Source organism: Nicotiana tabacum, chromosome 11 (assembly GCF_000715075.1).
Source record: "Nicotiana tabacum cultivar K326 chromosome 11, ASM71507v2, whole genome shotgun sequence".
NCBI lineage: Eukaryota > Viridiplantae > Streptophyta > Magnoliopsida > Solanales > Solanaceae > Nicotiana > Nicotiana tabacum.
Window position 1 is genome coordinate 145,958,923 of NC_134090.1, and position 16,705 is coordinate 145,975,627.

General features: G+C 37.9%; 1 long non-coding RNA gene across 1 annotated transcript; it reads right to left on the reverse strand.

The window, feature by feature from the left end:
- Nucleotides 1-1,351: 1,351 nt before the first annotated feature.
- On the reverse strand, nt 1,352-3,896 carry LOC142166390 (uncharacterized). Its single transcript, XR_012696798.1, has 2 exons — nt 2,303-3,896; nt 1,352-1,585 (listed from the first exon to the last, which is right to left on the reverse strand). It is a non-coding gene; the product is annotated as an uncharacterized LOC142166390 (long non-coding RNA).
- Nucleotides 3,897-16,705: the final 12,809 nt, after the last annotated feature.

Sequence of the window (16,705 nt, forward strand, 5' to 3'; positions counted from 1 at the left end):
TTTTAATTGCAAATCTAAATGTCATAGGATTGTCATGGACGTTACACAGCATGTGCTTCAAGATGCTTTTAACCATTTATGTAAAAATATCATTGTCAGGTTTGTACTTTTTCATATTCAAGTTTTTCTTCTAATTTATGCAAAATTTTGGGATTCTTAGGGATTCAGTATGTTTGAATGTATAGCTTTGTGTTGAATGCAAAGAAATCCAAACTATTAAAAATCATAATGGGTTGATTCGGATCTTTGATAATGTCTTGGACGAATATTTTTTTATGTCTACTCATTACTTTGAACCTTATAGTCTTTCTTATTTTGTGCTTTTTACTTTTTTCTGCTTTTTGAGTACGTTTGAAAATAAATAAATTAGAATTGAGTTTTTCATCTTTATGCTTGGGTCAATGTAATTTATATTTTTCTGATAGGTTTCAGAAACAAAGTGTGAAATAGCATTTTCTTAGTACCTACTAAGTTTTAAATTTTTTCCTAACTCAATGAATCAACCCCTAAGGTGTTCCATGAAACTCCTTGGGGACCTTCTTTTAATGAACATAAGCTTCAATAATCTATGACAGTCCTCTCTATTAAAACAATCCATGATAGTCTTTTATAAAAATTGGTTTGGTTCGTCTCTGTAACTTAATATCTGATGTAAAAGTTAAAATAAAATAAGAAAGACAAGGTTGATAACTTGATATGAACAAAATCAAAATTATTACTTTCAATTCTTGAATTATGAGATGTGAGGAACTGATTTTATAGAGTAAATGATGAGGAAATAGAGTAAAAAACGAACGAAAAGGACAAAGAAACTAAGGAAAGTGTTCTATTTTAGATCTGAAGAGGTCAAGCCACTGATATTCACAACTTGGCATCTCCTATATTTCACTATCCACAATGTCTGCATTATTATTAGCTAAACTGTAAACTATATCCGACATTAAAAAGATACAACCTTAAGGTCTCCATGTCAGAAGGACAATCACTTTTTTCCCCTTCATATTTTGTTTCATTTATTATGGCCCTTGTAACTCCTATATATGAATATTGAACCAAATGTTTGAGTATTCAAAGTTAGGTGAATGAAAAAATCAAAATTTATCAAGAGAATAATTACACTTAACTCAATTGATACTTTATCTATATTATTTGTTAGGGATTGCCAAAAGAGCAGCTATTGTGTCTATCAATGGAAGTGGATAATAGTATTTTTGTCACGCCCGGAGGTGTGGCTGGCACCTGGTGCCGTACCGGCCCGAGTGAACCATTCTGTAACTCATTCTTTCTGTGACCATTGTTGGCCAACATGGCAATAACTCGTAGTGCATAACTGTAAGTGAGCAACACTGTATCAATAAACTATAGTTCTTAAGACATAAATACATACGGGCCGTCAAGGCCTCTGACATACTGTATAAACTGAACCTTTGTCAACAAAGCCTCTAAGATTATTTGACATCAAATGGAATAGGGTACCGGCCTACCCATAAGTATGAAGTAAAACTCTGACGCGATGGCTCATAGATCCTATTGTACTTCGAATAAGGTGGAGTCTTACTGATCCTTCGCTGAATGCTAACACCGTCTACAATGAGGGTTCATCAAATTGATTACTTATACCGGCAGGCATGAATACAGCGTCCACAATAAAAGGACGTCAGTACAAATAATGTACCGAGTATGTAAGGCATGTAAATCGATATATAAAGGACATGAAAGAAACATGGAGTACATGACTCAACATGTAAGTCTGAATAACTATGTATATCATTTAATACTTATAATATCATGCATATGCATATGAATGTCATGTCGTGCATAGGTACATGTGTTCATGACATCATCAAGCCTCTGAGGGTATCTCATCATATCATCTCAGCCACTGTGGGCAAAATCATCAACGTATACCATGCATAGGTATATGCGTTCATAACATCATCAAGCCTCTAAGGGCATCCCATCACATCATTTCGGCCACTGTGGGCAAATCATCAACGTATACCAGCTGATCAGGTGGTGGTGCGTATATAACACCATAACCTTTCCCATATCCCATATACATATATATACGCGTATATAACGCCATCTGGTCATGGGTCGATGTGCATGTATAAATGCATGAAATGCATATGAAATACGTTAATAAAATCTCTCGGTACGTCCATTATACCTCTGATTAATATCATGAAACAAACTTTATCAACTTACGTATTTTCTGAGACCCATGAACCGACGATAGAATAATAAGACATATGAGAATTTAGAAACACATGCATCTCTAATAACAGAAGCAAACAAGTACCTGGACGGCTATATCACTTGCATCGACAGCATAAACCTGGACAGCTATATCACTTGCATCGACAACATAAACCTTCCCAATACTGTATTCCAAACTTAGCGAAGTGTATATCTGGTGTATGAAGAGGCGGCGTAAATATGCCGTATACTCTTTGCTGATTCAGAGCTCACGCAATTAGCTCCACTACCTTTGCTTTTTTTTTTTAGTTGTATCTTTAGGAGGAATTAACCCTTTCAGTAGGAGTTAAACAAGAAACTCAAATTGGTAAAACATCTGTGCTATTTGTGATATGTTTGTGGGCTAGCCTAATTAACTCGGGCTCTTAATTAAATCGATATAATATATGAGGTTTAAATAATAAATTCAATTATACTAGTCCATAATCCTTATTTGAGCTAACACATCTTTAAATTTAAAATAAGGTCCAAATAATTTAATGAACTTAAACTCAATAAAATTCAATCGTCTACCATATTCATGCATGATTCTGAACTAGTATAGACTTTAAGGTCCTGATCTAGTTATGACAAACTGCTTGCGTAGCCAGAGGAAATAGCCATTATCGTTAATTAAGCAAGTGGATAAGGATGGCATTGAAGTCCGCCAATATGGTAAAAGATTATTGGGTGCTTAGCTTTGACTAAAAGTAGTGAGCTAATAAATAAGTTATACTAATTGGAATTTTTCATGTCCGGAAAGTTTTTAATTGTATTTGCGAGAAGACAAACTAGTATAGTAACATGAAAAATATAAAATTACAAAAGTTTAGATATGGATTGCTTATATAATATATGTGTATTATATTGAGGGTATTACATTGTGAATTGTATGTATCTAAACTTTTATTACATAATTTTTTTGAACTTTGAACACACGTAAAATAAATAATTTAAAGTTGTAAACTTGTAATCAACGAGAACGATTAGTATATTTTAATCGGTTGCAAGAGTTTCTTATTCTGTTTTACATTATATCAATTTATGCTCATTGGGTACATAGTTATTTTTTTACGCAGTTACTTTTTATTTAACAAGATATTGTAAAATTAATTTTAAAAAATATATTACTGTATAATACTTAAATCGGTAAAAAAAATACTAGTCGACATCAGAAAAAAAGAGTGATAACAAATTATGGCAAGTTACAGAAAGTTGATCTAGTTCAAGGTACAAAGGTGGAAAAATGGTTCCACTTCATAAAAATGGCTAGAGTAAAGACCCTTAAAGATAAAGATAAATGGATAGACCCCAGATTAAGTAAATAATTTATTCTAGCCAAAATTAGGGGGATCTTTCTCTATATATAAAGCTAACTCTAGGATGAAAGTTCTCAACAAAAAAACATAGAACTCACTCTCCCTTCTTATTCAGATCATGGCTGACAAAAACCAAGGAAAAAAAAATGATGTTTGTGATATCTTTGTAGGAAAGAATTACCTTGAATTCATTTTGATTCAAAGAAGACTTTAGCATCTGACTCTTAACGTTTTTATGTAAGAGATTTGCTTGGAATGAAGATTTCTAACCTTTTCCTTAGCTTCTAACTTTTCAATTTAAAAAAGAAATCTTTCTTGTCTTCTTTTTTGAAAATGAAAACGTCCCTTTGGTGTCCTTAAATTCTAAGACTTGGACATGTATCTAACTTTTGGATAACTATCATTACCTAGGTTGCCACATAGGGTATTTTAATTGCTTAGTCATTTTATATGTTGCCACATGTCTTTTAGAGTATAATTAATAGACATTCTAACATTAATTAGGTAGTATTCCGTTACCCAATAATTAACTAATTACTCGTATAATTAAGAATTATTTCAAATTACTTAATATACTACTCATTTTTAATATACTTTATATATACCCTACTATGTATAAAATCAATATATACACTATTATTTCATTAAAATATCCATGTAAAAATACATATATTTTTTCCAACTTCTAATTTTTCCTATTCTCATATAAAAAGTAAAAATTTCGTATGTTTAATTCTTAAAATGGTAAAAAGATAACCTTCTTTTGTGAGAAAATAATTTCTATCCTTGCAATAAAGAAAATCTATAAACTTTCTTGTATTATATGTATAATTTACCATATTCAAAAATAGTAATAATGGTAACTATCCAAAATTATACTTATAAAACATTTACTAAAATACTTCACTTAAAAGAAAATACCACTTTAACATAATATCTAATGATATCAAGATTGTAAACTTATTGGTTCTTATAATAATAATGTCTTAAACCCTCTATAACCTCCTAATAAATATAATCCCTTCGAACTTATATGGATTACTACGACTCAACCTAATATTAAAGTACGGGATGTAATAATTTTATACCAGAAAAAAGTGTAAAGATCTTAAACTCTTATAAAGCTATATGATAGAGGAACTATAAGTAAGAAGAACTCCAATGATTAACAAGTATTATTAAAAATCCAAGTTAGCATACTTTTCTATTTCTGTAGATTTACAAAATTGATCTGATTAAATGTAAAAATCATTTCTCTTGGACGAAAAATGAAAACTCACAATTTGGTTGTTTTTTTTAAATTTTTATTACGACAGATGAAGTAATAAGACTTTAAAAAGCATCAATTTAGGCATATGCTGCATCAGATGTCCTCAACTTCGGTAAAAACTGCACCCCGCAGGTTTGAACCTTAGATGGAATAGTTATCAAACTGCTTGTACTGCTGCAGGTATGACATAACTATAAATCTATCAAACCTAAAATAATGACATGTAATGTATTTAACAGTTTCTGGAGAAGCTAAATAGTGAAATGATTGAATATGGAGTATTCTTCTCATATGAGTGCAAAGGACACAAAATAAGTAGTATATCATTAGGTGTTGCAACAACGACAGTGAAAGTGCAAGAGGGGGTGAAATGTGATTTTTCTTTTCCTTTTCGAAGTAGTCGACTAATTTGAGTTCTAGTCGACTGGACTTTTCAGGAATCAAATAAAAAAGATAAATTGTAAAAAGTAAATGACACGGTATATTTTTATACTGGTTCGAATTCAGAGTGAATCTTATGTCTAGTCCTTTTGGGTTGTAAGGGTGATCTCTTTTAAGTATGAAGTGGCTTAGTACATATGAGTGATGTTGTTATACAACAACTTTTGTCTCTCGTTCTTCTCTCTATAATTGATACAATGTCTCACCAGTGTTCTCTCTTCTCTCTCTTATCTTCTTTGTTACACAAGAAATCTAAAGCAGACTATAGTGTTTTGTTTGAAGTAGAACAAAGAGATTGAAGTTGGTTTGATCAAAGTATGTCGTTCCAAGGCCAGTGCACTAGGTATTTATACTTATCGAGGTCTTCAAGTCTTGTACATCTTTTTGAGAGATTGTGAACCCAATGGAGTCTATATTCAGACAGATTCGTAGATTGATTCTTCTACTTACTTGTCTTGACTCGCGGGCTTGAGCGATTTCTTCCTTAGTTGAGAGAATATTCCCGTAGGTTGATCCCTTGATTGATTCCTTCTGTAACAACCCAACTGGTCGTTTTGCTTTTTAGAACCCTGTCCCCCTAAATAAAATTTTCCACGCTTGCTTGAACTAACTTACGACCTGCGGGGATGGTTGGTTCGGGATTTGGAAGAGTTTTAGTTGTAATAGGCACACTTGATTCCCTAAGATTTTCTTAAAAGACTATGTTTAACTTTGGTCAACAACTTTAGCAAACGGACCCGGACTTGTGTTTTGACGGTCCTGGATGGTCCGTAGGAAAATATGGGGCCTGGGTGTATGCCCGGAATCGAATTCCGAGGTACCTAGCCGGAGTAATGAATTTATGTTAGAAATTGTTAAACTGAAATTCTAAGGATTTGATGAAATTAAACAATGCTTGGTCATCTTGGTATTGGGCCCGTATGTTGGTTCCAGAGCCCAGTACAGGTCCAATATAACATTTAAGACTTGCCTGCAAAATTTGATTTCAATTTGAGTAGTATAAGTATGTTTTGGTGCGTTAGAAGTGAATTGAAGAACTTGAGGTTCATAAGTTTGATTCAATTGGTTTTAGACGTTGATTCTTAGATCTAGCATTGTTTCGGGCATTCCGAGGGTTCGAGCAAGGCTATTTTATGATTTCAAACTTGTTGGTATGTTAGAGCGGGGCCCAGGGGGCCCGAGCGTCAATCGGGCAAGGCTCGAGTGAAGTTGGAAAACTTGGGAAGGAGGTGAAGCTCCAGGTTGCTGTCATAACTGCACTTGAAGTTAGTCAGCCGCAGGTGCGAGACTGCAGAAGCGGTCGTCCCCTCGCAGAAGCGGACAAGGCAGGCCAAGCCAGAAGCCATAGAAGCGGCTAAGCTTCCGCAGAAGAGGCCCAGTGGCCTAGCCGAATTTCCGCAAAAGCGGACACTTTTCCGCATATGTGGTGGGCGCAGGTGTTGATACCCAATTTTTTCCTATGTATTTTTATATACAAAATACTTTCAAAATATCATATATTCATACATAAGTATACTCAAGTGTTTTAGTATTTTTCCAATCTTTTGAAGAGTTTTTAAAATCAATTTACTATCCATTTTAGCAGTACAAAATCCATAATTATTCCCAAAATCATCAATTTTGGTGAATAATTTATTTCATTCTCATATTTATACCAAAATATAGTTAAGATAATTTTTGTACATTTTTACAAATTTATTTGGTATTTAAAAGACTAAATTGCATATAATTGCAATTATAGCCTATTTTAAGATTAATAGCATTTCTATAATTGTAAAATCGGTTTCAATATTTTTAAATCAATATTTATGCGTTATTAGTTGGGTCAGTACTTTTAATTTGTTTTTAAAGTCTTTTTCATTATTTTTATAAAATAAAAGAGGAAAATTGGCTATTTAACATTTAGCCTAGTTCTATTTCAATTACAGCCTCATTTCCTTTCAATTTTAACCTCAATTTGACTCCAATTCTGCCCAAATTAAAACCAGCCCAGTTTTAATCTGGATCCAACCCACGACCCAATTACAAACGACCCAACCCGTTCCCCACCTACCACTTAAATCTGGACCATTGATCACTCAAGATCAATGGCCAAGACACACCCGTCCATAATTAAACCTAAACGACTACCCTAATCTTCCTTATTCTCACCTGACCCGTCGCCTTGAAACCCTTCGTCTCTCAAAACACTCTCAAGCTCTCTGAAACCCTAGCCATCTCCCACCTTATTCTACCATGTTTCCACCGGAATCTGTGGCTTCTCACGCCATGGATGGTTGGTACTCACCCCCCTCCACCATCAAACCATGGTTGTTCGAAGTTTCGAGGCCCGACTCCGATGGCTCTCTTCAGATCCTTCTCAGATCTGTAGATTTATGGCTTCTCCGGCCATTATTCCGGCGTGTTCAACAAATATGAGTCTTTTCGACTCAGGATCAGATTTTCTTCCAAGCCTTTCTCATTTCTAGGGTTTCTCTGAAACCCTAAGCTATTCGAGGTTTTCTCTGGTTGTTTTCTTAGATCTATGCTATATATGTGTTCTACTGGAATTTTTAAAATGTTTTCCCCAATCTTCTCTTTCAAAATTTGTTTCTCTTCGATTTAGGGTTTCTGAAAAAAGTTTTAAAATGTTTTCTGACTCCTCTTCTTCTTCTTTTCTTTGTGTGAATCTTTCTATGCTATGTTTTTATGTTCTCTTTTCTACCTCGCATGTCCTTCTCCTGTGTTCTTAGGTTTGCCTTATTATGCATATTCTTCTACTGTGCTCCGTTCTTTCTGCTACTGGTTTCTATATCATGCTTTCACACATTTATCTTATGTGTTCGTTTAACCCTGTGTTCCTTTACTGTAATTTCTACTAAGCTCTTAGTTCTTATTTGCCTTCTTCTGGACTTTGTTTGAGTTCTTTCTAAACATGTTTCATCTACTGTTTCCTTAAGTTTATGCTACCTCTTTGTCTTCTTAAAACATGTTCTTTATGCTTCAAATCAGTTTTTTCACTATGTTTGTTTCGAACCTGCTATTTTACCTGTTTGTTTTCTCATGAACCTCTGAAAGAGACCTCTGAGCCTGTTTCAGTTATTTGTCTTCTCGTCTCTGCATCTGATTCGAGTTGAAAACCCTAGGATTTGGGGTTTTTGGCGAGTTTGATCCTATGTTTGGACTAGGGTTCTATTATGGAACCCTGGATTCTCTCGAACTAAGTCTGAGTCTATGTACTGAATTTGAGCCTCATTGTTTGTGACTCTGAACTTTTTTATGCTAGATTCTTTCCAATTAGCATGACAGTTCTTTATTGTTTGACATGTCTGTATGTTTTATATATGAGGAATTCTTTCTTCAAAAGAAATTTTGCCAATTTGTAATTGATTCAGAATTCTTTTTAATAAGGTTCGATTGATTGTTACTGATTTTCTTTAATTAAACCTTTCTTCACCTTTTCTGATTGTATTCATTCATACCAAAACTCAATTTCTGATTTTTACTGGCTGATGATTGATTGCCTTTCCTTATTTGCACAAACCGTGTTGCTATCAAACTCTTTCCTTAAATAGTTTCTATGTATTTGCCCTTCTTGTACTACTTTGGAAAAGATTTTAATCCAATTCTTTCCTTAATTGTCTTCTACCCGTTTGAAATCAGAATCCCTTAACTGAAGGGAGATTCTGTGCGAATGATTGCAAACTATTCCCTTACCTTTTCTTACTTGTTTTCTGCACTATAAAAGGGGCACGACCCTTCTACACTTAAACATATTGAACCTTCAGTTCAACACTCCGAATTCAATACTTTACACACACACCTCTCAATTTCAATACTCTACTCTCTTCTGAGATCTTTTGTACTGTTTGCTTGCAATTTGGTTTACAAGACTTCAGCTTTCACTTATTTGTTTCCCTGAAACTGGTATGCCTTAATTTTGATTCGACATCATCCCTATGTGTTTATTTTACAGTTGCTACACTCCTGTCTACTTTGCTATTCATGTTATGTATTAAGTATGCTACTCTCTCTTTGCATATGTTGTTTGTTATGAACTCCCTATACCCTCACTCCCTTCTATGTGTTTGAGCTAACGTTCATTGTCCTAACAGCATCCAAATTGCTTCTTAGGTCTGAACCTGATCCTCAATGGATCCCAACTCTCAAAATGTAGCTAATAGGCTAGTCAGGGGTGTGCCAGCACTCCTGGTTGTTGGGCATGACCACCAGCCTACCATGGCTCTCCCTGATTCCCCCCTCCTCTTGTGCACTTACACTCTCTCTTAGATTCTAAGTTATGCCCCCCTCGTATGAGCCTTGCTTTGGGACCTTGAGTTCCCTCTGAACTTGGACATCTGAGGGTTGGCATTTCCACACTGCACTATGCTCTTAATTCTGCAATATATTTGAGTTGTAAGCACTGCCTGGAGTCCATTTGAGGCTCTTGAGGAACTTTGACACATCCCAAATAAGAGAAGGCTTTGGAAACCTGATCGTGGAAGTTGGTTCACCTCATATTGTTGGACCTTGAGTCTGAATTAGGCTCCTTGGTTGTAGCATAATCTCTGATGTAATTTTACTTTTCTTAATCCATTCTGGTCTGTAATATGTTGTAATAACTTATGGGGTTCTAGTGAAAAGGGGAGGGTCACTTATGTATGCAAAGGGTAGACAACATGCTCATAGGCGTTACTATTCACAAGTTCTGCACTTCTGCATATCATATAGAAATCCTATCTGTAGGTTTTTCTGCACCTCTGCATACATAGAAATCATGTCTATAGGTTTTCTGCACTTTCGCATATCATATAGAAATCCTGTTTGTAGGTTTTTCTGCATTTCTGCATATAGAAATCATGACTATAGGTCTTTGGCACTTCTGCATTTTACATTTATCATTAGGCAAACAGTTATAGGTTAAGTAATAATAAGTTTCATTCTAGATACCATGTCTATAGGACTCCTCCACTTTTATAATCGTCTTAAAACCAAGAACGCCTAGAAATCATGCCTATAGGAGTAACCAGTTGAATCTGATTCGTTTATTTCATCTACAAGTCTAAAATTAGTAGTAATGTCATTTAACATCCGCAGAACTTATGTGTTTTCTACAATCAGTAAGCCTTCTTTAAAATCGGAGTAAGCACTATTAGATATCATGTATATAGGTCTCACTTAGCAAACCATTAGGTAATTAATCAACTGCATCAGTCTTTCATAAATTACAACCAGGGAAGGCTAATTCGGACTCCTCATCTGAGAAATATGTGATAAATCAGCCTATCCTACGCTTTACTCAGACCATAACCAGTACATGCTAAATAATCTATCTTTAAGTTGAGGAGGCCTGTTTGAGCCCTTTAAAATGTTATGTGTTCTCCCCATACCTGTCTTATATGTTTTGATTACCGTCCTAGAATTTTGTCCTTTTAAAACTCTGAAAACCAAATCTCCCTTCTTTTTAGGACTAGTAGTCCCAAATTCCTCTAGGACTGATAGGATTGGGGCGGGTACTAGCATGCAATAAGTAACGATACTATTCCGTGCTTAATACCTTAACGGGGTGGGAAAGGGTAGATATGGATATGATGACCGGTGCGCTAATACCACGTGTAACCCCTTTTTTGAGGAATGATTACCGGGCATTGCATTGATGTGATCCATATTGTTTGTAAACCCAGGACCCCCTTTCTTTTTAACTTGTTTTATTGTCTGAACTATTTCCTTAAAATTTCTGCTTTCTTTATTCTCTTCAAACTTTCAATTTGCTTGAAATAATATGTGAAAATCCCCTTCTATTTGAGGCTCTTAAGTGATTATTTACTTGTAAAGTCACAAATGTAACATGGCCGGGAACCACACTAGTGGATATTGAGGGGTGCCTAACACCTTCCCCTCGAGATAATTTCTAGCCCTTACCCAAACTCTGGTTCTTCAAACTCAAACCCTTCTTAGTGTCCTAATGCACTTAATCATTAGGTGGCGACTCTTCAAGTTTCAAAACCCAATTCCTGAAAGGGAACGAGTTGTCCTCCCAAATGTTACAAGCCCGATTTCGCGAGAAAAAGAGGGCGCGACAGCATGGCGACTCTGCTGGGGATACTTCTTTTAGGCTTTTACCATCTCATGTTATTTGTGACTTTACTGCTTCTTTATTGCCTTTATTTAATGTCTTTATTTCTCTTCTATTACAAAACTGGCTTGGCTCTTTGTTTCTTTTCTCTGATGCATTCTTTTACCGCTTTCCTTCAATAGTGTTGTAATTATGAGCAATTATTGTAATCATTACTTTATGAACGTGCAAATACATGACAACTTGTTTCATTCTTGTCACTGCATATTCAATATCATATTCCACTTGTGCCAAATAAAATACCATCGCAACGCTTATAATGAGTGCTTGCGCCCTTCCGATATCTTTACCCCCTAAATTTGGCAAAGGCGTATTTGCGGTAAAACCAGTCGATCAACGGTGTAGTCGACGGTTCCGTGTCTTTCCCTCTTGAGTTGTCCGCTCAAGGGTATCAGTCTAATACCTTATAGAAACCCTACTCTGTTCAATTGTGCATGCATCATTGTCAAAACCTAGCCGAGTCAGTTATGTTGTCCATCTAATGACTCTTTAAGATAGCCTTGTCCAAAGTCCACTGGGTTTACTGGGAACCCAAACGGAGTTACCATATTCTGTGCATTTATTTGGAGAACTAAATGTTGCTTATGCTAATTATTGGTTTAAATAGTCGAGTCCGACGGGGTAAGGGTCTAACACTTTGTTTTGCAGAAATGAGGCACGAAGTCCCCAGATTTGGCATAGTCACCAACATCCACCCAAGGTTGCTAAGCTGGTGGGAGGATCTTCACTCCAGTGATCAGGCTCTTGTCCGAAAATACCTAGGAAATTTGCATTCTCTCCTGGAGGTCCAACCCAACAACAAAATCATAGAAGCTGCTACACTATTCTGGGACTGTGATAGGTTTGTGTTTCGCTTCGGGGAGATTGAAATAACACCTTTACTCGAGGAAATAGGAGGATTAGCTGGTATTCCGTGAGAGACTCTGGGTTTACTTATGCCGGAAAATCGCAAGGGTAGGGGTTTTCTCAAAATGATGGGACTAAAGAAAAACACAGACTTGACCTGTTTGAAGGATTCCTACATTCCTTTCGACTATCTGTACGAAAGGTACGGCCATAGTAAGTCCTACCGCACTTACCCAGATGAATTCGCCCTTACTTCATTGGGGCATATCCACAAAAGGATCTTTGTCTTTATGTTCTGCTTCTTGGGATGATAGTGTTTCCTATTAAGAAAGCAAGGATTCACACTAGGCTAGCTATGGTCATTGAAACCTTAATGGAGGGAATTGGTGGGCAACCCTTTAGCATAGTGCCCATGATCGTTGCAGAAATATACCGAGTCTTAGAAAAGTGTCAACAAGGAGCCCCACACTTCGAAGGCTGCAACTTGCTACTCCAGCTCTGGATCACGTGCTTACAAATATCGGCAAGAGATTCAGCAGATAGACTGAGACGATCATATAGCCTTCCATCAACCAAGGCGAATGAACTACATGCCCGACATGTTTGCTCAGCTAGAAGATGCCAAAGGATGGGTGGAGCTATTTGAAAATCTAACTAAGGATCAAATACAATGGATGTTCAAATGGTTCCCTACTGACGAGTTCATCGCCCCATCCAGGGACGCACCGTTTCTGATACTGATCGGTGTAAGAGGAACCTACCTTTATGTCCCCCTCCGGGTCATGAGACAGGCTGGTAGGAAGCAGGTTATACCAAGGGTCGACAAGATGAGTCACTTCCGAGATGATTTCCAAGCTGATGATAGTCCTTATAAGTGTCAAGCTCAGCATATGTGGCATTGCAAGATCATCATGGGAAGAGATACTATCGAGCCAGACAGATACCTTGATGGCTGCACCCCATACTATTCAGGATGGCTGGAGGATAATCACAATGGTCTGGGCCAACCTGGGTTTGTTCGAGGTCACAAGATCATCGATGAAAAGGCTAAAGTACAGGTCAAGTACAACCAATTGCGCAAGAGGATACGGGAATGCGAAAGTGAGCACCGGTAGATTCAAGAAGCCCATCAAAAGTTGATTGAAGAATAGAAAGATATGGCTGTCAGCGCCAACAAGCGACTAGGGTATTTGGAGCGAGGTTTAGTGGAATTGGAAAGGAAGTCCATCCAGAGGATTGAAAACTGCCAGAACGTTGAGGGAAACAAATGAGGACACTTAGCTAGAGCCTATTTGTTGTTGGGACTGCGTGAGCTAGTGAAACAGTTCGATGGAGCTAAAGATGTCGAGTCTGGGGAAGGTCCTTCTGGGACCAAGTAGTTAGGAGTCTTTTCTTTTTCTTAAAAAATGTAATAAGGCCAACGGTCATTAGTAACATTTTATCTTTTGCTATTAGTGTCGTTTTGGGATTTGCCTTATTTTTATCAATAAAATGAGGCATTTAGCATTATAAGTTGTCCAAATTAACTTGTCGCTAGGCTTACCTCGGGTACAATAAGGCTCCTAAATTAGGACACGATTCATATTCTTGCACTATGTGTTTAAATATTGCAACGTTTTCTTCTCAAAATCCGCACTAACTTGCTACCTTTTTTGTTTTTACCTTTTGTTTATTCTCCTCCCCGAAGGTTAGTTTGTGAACTCTGGCATCGTCATCATACTCCACAAGATCTAAGGGTCCTCCACCTCCTCCTCCTTCGAGTCCTATCAGAAACAAGAACAAGGGAAAGATGGAAGATTTAAGCAACATCAGAAAGGAGAACTCAGTTGAAAGGATAGAGGTTCCTCAGGGTATTCAGGTTTCCAAGGAGAGTGCCTCCCAGCTCGAGCAGAAGTTATTGAAGTTTCAGGAAGAACTGGACCAAGTTCGGAACTTGGCGAATTTGTCATTTTCCCTCACTACTCCAAATGTTAACTTTGCCAACACTCAAAACCCCACACCTCCACAAAGCATCCCGAAACCACAAAACCAACCCGCTCCCCATCACCACTGCAACACATGCCACACTTCAGACAACACCCCACTGCTCATTCCTGAACTACTAAACTCCATAAATGATCATCCTCACAACACCCCCATCTATGTGGAAACCACACCACACTATACTCAACCTATTTCAAGTACACCGGAGTCTGACTCTCTTATCAGGAATCTGGCCGCGGAACTCAAGAAGCTGACTAACCGAGTTTAGGGTGTCGAAGGAAGCAAGGGGATTGAGGGACTGAATTACGAGGACCTTTGCATTCAGCCAGATGTCAAACTTCCTGAGGGGTACAAACCTCTCAAGTTCAAGATGTTTGATGGCATAGGGGATTCCAGAGTCCATTTGAGGACGTACTGCGAAAAGCTGGTCGAAGTAGGAAGGGATGAAAAGATTCGCATGAAACTCTTTATGAGAAGTCTGAAAGGAGATGCTTTGTCTTGGTACATCAACCAAGACCCTAAGAAGTGGTCAAATTGGGTAAGTATGGCATCCGATTTCATGGGCAGGTTCAGGTTCACCGTGGAAAATGCACCAGACGTGTTCTACATCCAGAACTTAAAGAAGAAACCCTCGGAGATATTCCGCGAGTATGCTACTCGTTGGAGATCAGAAGCTGCTAAGGTCAGACCGGCTTTAGAAGAAGAAAAAATGAACAATTTTTTTGTCCGAGCTCAAGACCCACAGTACCATGAAAGGTTAATGCTGATTGAAAGCCAAAAAATTTCCGACATCGTCAAGCTAGGGGAAAGGATCGAGGAAGGTATTCACTAACTTTGAAGCTTTGTAGGCCACCAACAAGGCTCTACAGTCTGGTGGCACATCCAAGAAAAGGACGTGAGCACTGTGATGGTTGTACAAAGAACAAAATCCCCAAGTGAATAACAAACCTACCCAATACCTCAACTCACATATCAACCTACCCCAAATTACCAAGCACCCTCTCCCTTTTACCAAACTCCACCACCTACTTACCAATCACCTCCACCTCCCACATATCATCCCACTTCGCCCAGATATTCCCTACCCGCACATGTCTATCAAGCCTACAATACTCAATCCTCTCACCATCAACCACCTCCCACCCGCCAAAACTTTCCTAGACCCCGACCAAACTTCGACCGCAGACCCACAAAATAGTATACCGCCATTGCCGAACCTATCGACCAACTGTATGAAAGGCTCAAAGTTGTTGGTTACATCACTCCTATCCCTGCCGTAAACCCCGAAAACCCCTCCCAATGGGTCAACCCAAATAAAACTTGTGCATACCATTCCGGCATGAAGGGGCATACCATTGATGAGTGCCGCTCTCTGAAGGATAAGATCCAAGCTTTGATCGACAACAAGATCATCATAGCAAAGGAGCCAGCTCTGAATGTCCGCAACAACCCTCTACCTGACCACAAGGGTGGGGGCATTCACATGATTGAGATAGAGGACGATTGGGACCCCAAAGGGTCGATCGGATTGATCGCTGAAGGTGACGAGCCAAAGGAACCAACGGTCACACTTAATCCGATTGTGATCCAGATCCAGCCTTCTGAAAATGCTGAAGTAGACATGCCCATACCACTTAAGTTCGAAGCACCTTCTTCTGCAAAGATGCCAGGACCTATCGAGGTCGACTTTAGGTCTCCGAAGACACTTGTACCATTCAAAGTGGTTGTGTTACCATCTAAGGCAAAGGTGCCCATCCCGGTGGGCATGACAGCCGTAACATCGTTCCACCGAAAGGCCATACCATGGGATTACACCGCCGAGACGAGAAGGAAAGGGAAAACAAAATCTGGAGAAGCAATTGTAGTACAGGGTATGACAAGAACTGGTAGGATTTATACCCCAGAACACCTAGCTAAGTCCAGTAAGCAGGCCTCTGGACGACCAACCATCACTGAAACTGGGTCTGATGATCTCTGGAGGAAGATACAAGCCAAAGAGTATTCAGTCATTGATCAGTTGAACAAAACGCCAGCCCAGATCTCTATCTTGGCTCTGCTACAAAGCTCTGACGCACATAAGAATGCCTTATTGAAGGTGCTGAGCGAGGCATATGTACCCAGCAACATAACTGGAGGAGAAATGGCAAACATGGTGGGGCAAGTATTGGAGAGTCACAAAATCACTTTCCACGAAGATGAGCTACCACCTGAAGGGATAAGCCACAACAAGGCCTTGCACATCACTGTGCAGTGCGAAGATCATTTCATCACTAGAGCCCTGATTGACGGAGGGTCCAGCCTCAATATTTGTCCATTGGTGACTCTCAGAACATTGGGAAAGAGCCTGCATGATGTGAGCACGTGATTTTTGCCGCATACGAATTACTCCAAAATAATTCCCAAAATTAGGTCTTGGCTTTAATTATGTGTTATTTTAGGAAATATTGTGCGATTTTCCTGTTTGTTCGCATATATTTGTGTGCATGTTTAATT